Source organism: Sminthopsis crassicaudata, chromosome 1 (assembly GCF_048593235.1).
Source record: "Sminthopsis crassicaudata isolate SCR6 chromosome 1, ASM4859323v1, whole genome shotgun sequence".
NCBI classification, from domain to species: domain Eukaryota; kingdom Metazoa; phylum Chordata; class Mammalia; order Dasyuromorphia; family Dasyuridae; genus Sminthopsis; species Sminthopsis crassicaudata.
Window position 1 is genome coordinate 626940406 of NC_133617.1, and position 3870 is coordinate 626944275.

At 47.7% G+C, this 3870-nt stretch overlaps 1 pseudogene; it reads right to left on the bottom strand.

Moving 5' to 3' along the window:
- Nucleotides 1-346: 346 nt before the first annotated feature.
- On the bottom strand, nucleotides 347-3596 carry LOC141551268 (relaxin-3 receptor 1-like; annotated as a pseudogene).
- Nucleotides 3597-3870: the final 274 nt, after the last annotated feature.

The following is a 3870-nucleotide window of genomic DNA, read 5'->3' on the forward strand; positions in this document are numbered from 1 at the left end:
CAAATCAAGGTTTTAAAAAGGTGTTTAAAGTGGTTTAAAGTTTTTCAAAAGCAAGGGGACCTTTCAAAAGCAAAATAGCGAAATATTTGACAATTCTATGATTACAATTATCTTCATTCAGTATTTCACTTTTCTGAGAGAAATTATCCCAGTTTGGCTGGGAGAGGGCTGGTCGTCAGAGTAATGTTTGAGGTGTAATACCAGCTTTACTTACTTGTTAGACAATCTGGGTGAAGCTATTGGAATTTCATCTGGTCTTAGAGTTCACATCCTTAAAAATAAGGGCAATATTTGCAATACTGATCACAAAATATCAATTTCTTTAACTGAGCCTTGCATCTAATAGTTTCCTTTTTTTTTTTTTTTTTTTTTTTTTGCCATTCTGGTCACCCTTCTAAGTCCACAATAGGACAGATATAGTCAGAATCAGGTATTAGTCAGTGATCTCTTTCATTTCAGGGTAGTCAGTTTCTAAATTTTGAATGGAGAGCTAGCTTCAGGACTCCTGAGTGAAGGTGCCCTTCCTTGAAACCCCACATACTATTTTGTGGATTCCCCGCCCCCAAAGTCATTTCACTTCTTTCTAAGACAAAGCTGAAGACCAGGAATGACACACACATTATCTACCACAGGGAGAGTATGATGAATAGTTTGTAAATACTCAACAAAATCAAGAAGGAAAAGTGGAAGCATTTCTAAGGGGCTCAAAGTTTGAGTCTTCTGGATTGATTCCATCTCTAATTTATAACGTTCGCTCCCCACCTTGGTCAGTTCCCCGTCTCAGGAAACTTCTTTTTCATCTCTCTTTTGTAGAGATTATACTCTCCTCCTCTGCTCACAACCTGATCTCAACAAGCATGGGTCTGTCAAAAATCTAGAGCGCTCTCTTGCCCAAGGCGAGAAAGAAGGCACAGGGCAAAGCTTCTTAAACTGTGATTCGGGACCTCACATGGGTTCTTCTTAGGGATCTGTGAAATTACGACTTATAGGTAAATGCTTGATTTGTATGCCTATTTTATATACATATATGCCTATTTGAGAGTAGAGAGCACTTACCAGCAGTTCAACATTTCATGAAATGAATGAAAACATTCTTGAAAAAATTTCTCCAGCAAAAAGGGGTCATAAGTGGGGAAACTGTTAAAAGCCCTGCATAGACCACCACAATTTATCACTTGACCTAACGTTGGGTTTCTTTAGCATTTTTTTTTTTCTTTTTGCATTTGTGCAGCCCGACTTCCCAGTGGCTCTCCCCTTACCCTCTGGAAGTTTGGTCCACTTTCCATCCTACACCCAACGCGCACTTTTCCTGCTCCTCTCCAGTCCGTCCTACATCTGTTCTGTCTCTTCTGTCTCCTCCCCAGTCCCTTCCCCCGTCCCCGGAACATTACCCACTGCGCTCCACACTTCAGCCCTCCACTTCCCTCCCTCCTCCTTCAGTAGCGGCGTCCCTCTGAGCCAGTGGGTAGCAGGTTATCGCGAAATGCGCTGTAGACCGCTAGGCCGGGCGGGCGTGGAGGAGGTCGGGTTCCAAGGAAGCATGCAGGGAAGGGCCAGGGTCTGCAAGACATATTTCTTGGGCTCGGGTTTACTAGTTGAAGGGGCGCACGTTAGTGAGCGAGGGCGAGGCGGTGCGCCAGAGCAGGCTTTTACGAGCCTTGCCAAATTCCCGCGCAGGAGATGCTCGAGGGTGGGATTGAGGCAGCTGTGGGCCGGGCACACGCTCACTGGGAACACGCACCCCTGGCTCAGGAAGCACCCGTGACTGAAATGCACCGAATTCAGCTTGATTATGATGCCCCAGGTAGTCAGAGCCTGGTTGGGCAGCAACGCGAGAAGAACCACGGAGAGCCGATAGCTGAGAGGAGACCTTGGGACGCCTCCTAGCGCTGGTTTCAATCGCGCTGCCGGATCCCTTTCCAGAAGGAGCAACGCCCGCCGCCTCCGTCTCCACGGACTGGACGTTCGGAGATGTTGCGCACGGGTGGCAAGATAGCGGAAGCTGATCAGCCGCCGCTCAAAGCCCGGCAGCCCCTTCTGTGCGCGGTACAACCCTAGCCTAAACTGAGGGTTCCCGACCCCCGGTTTATCCGGGAAGCGTAGCAAGCAGAGTTCTTCCATCCATCACCGCGGCAGTGAAGAAGATGGCATGGGGCAGAGTGACCAGAACCACCGAGACCCAGAGCAGCACGCAGAGAGACTTGGCCGAAAAGTACCGGCCGCCGCCTCCGCCCAGCCCGGGACGCGCCTCCCGCCACCGTCCCAACCTAGTCCTCGCGGTCTGTGGCCCTTGAGAGCAGAGGCCACTGAATGGTAGCGAGGAGGAAGACACTGGCGTACATGCTCCCGGCTCTCACAGTAAAGGTCATCGTGCGCATGGCTTTTCCGAAGGGCCAGGTGAAGTCTAGTGCGTTCTCCACAGCCCAGAAGGGCAGAGCAGGCACGAACTGAAAGTCGGTCAAGGCCGGGCTGGTGACAAAGCCCTGCTTTCTTTTCATCTGGTTCAGGACCAGGAGGTTGCCCACGAGTCCCAAGGCACGTACCACTGAATAAGCCACACTGAGCAGAATCCGCACCGCGGCTCCAGTGGGCCTGCTGTGCCGGGACCCCCGCGGATGCCTGAACTCGGGATCTGTCCTGCTACACCGTCTGGTCTCTTTCATCATTAGTGAAGAGCTGCCACTGGAGTTTCCCAGTTCTAGCAGATCCGGGAACAGGCCCAGGAGACCAGACCGCCAAGAGACGGCCTCCTTCATGTTGACAGTTCGGGCCATGATTTAATGACTGAGATTGGAGCAAGTCCGATTTAATGCTCGCCTTGGTTCCTCTCCCAATCGGCCCTTTGTCAGAGCTGCAGTCACCAAATACCTCACAGGCATTGGCTAAGCGACAAGACTGGCCCTCCGAGGCTTTCTAGCAGAGAGTTGCCTACAACTCGAGTCCAGGCCGGGAAGAATAAAGAACTCTGAAGTTGGAGCGGGAAGATAACTGAGGAGAGCTATGGAACTGGATGGTGCTTGACTAGGGACTTTCAAACGGAGGTGTCCGTCTGTCGTCTTCCTTTCTCGTTCGTAGGTCAGCTGCCTCGAAAGGTTGAAAGACTCGGGATTGTGACTCGAGGGCTCTTGTAATTTTTTAGTTTGTCTATTCTCAAAATAAAATCAAACCTAAAACAAAAAAGGCAAACATTTTTCCTGCTTGGTTCTCTACCGCCACAAGTTTTTCATCGAATTGTTCTCTAAGAGAATTTGATATAGGAAGATCACTTCTTTATCAATCACTCCCTCTCTCAATCGTACTTGACTCCGGGTGGGTTGTAAACAACTCTCCTTCGAATTATATTTGCACCCACTTCAGCTGCAGGCTCAGAAGAGCATGCGCACTCATCCATCAGCACGAGACAGAACTTTCTGTGGTTCTAAATCAGGAGATTCCAAACTAAAGTGCCTGCAATTAGATTGGGGAAATAGAAAGAAACTAAAGTTCTTGCTCTCTAAGTCTCAATTTTCTTTGTTGGAGGAATTAAATCTTGACTCGATCTTTTTGACTTTCCAGTTCATCTGTTCCATCAAAATCTTATTTTCCTTTCTTTTCAATCCAACTTCCTCCATCTTTCACTCTGGAAATTTGGAAAAAACAAAAAACAAAAAACAAACAAACAAACAACAACCACCCAAAAAAAAAAAAACAAAAAAACAAAAAAACAAACGAGGGAACACCTGAAAATCTAATCTTTTCACCATAAATAATAATAATGGTCTTTTTCTGCTCTCCTACTAGTTTGGAACCCAGACCCTAATGGATATGCTGAGACATTATCCAAGGTTTAAAAATCGTCTGAGATTTAGAAAGTAATTCCCTATCTCTTTC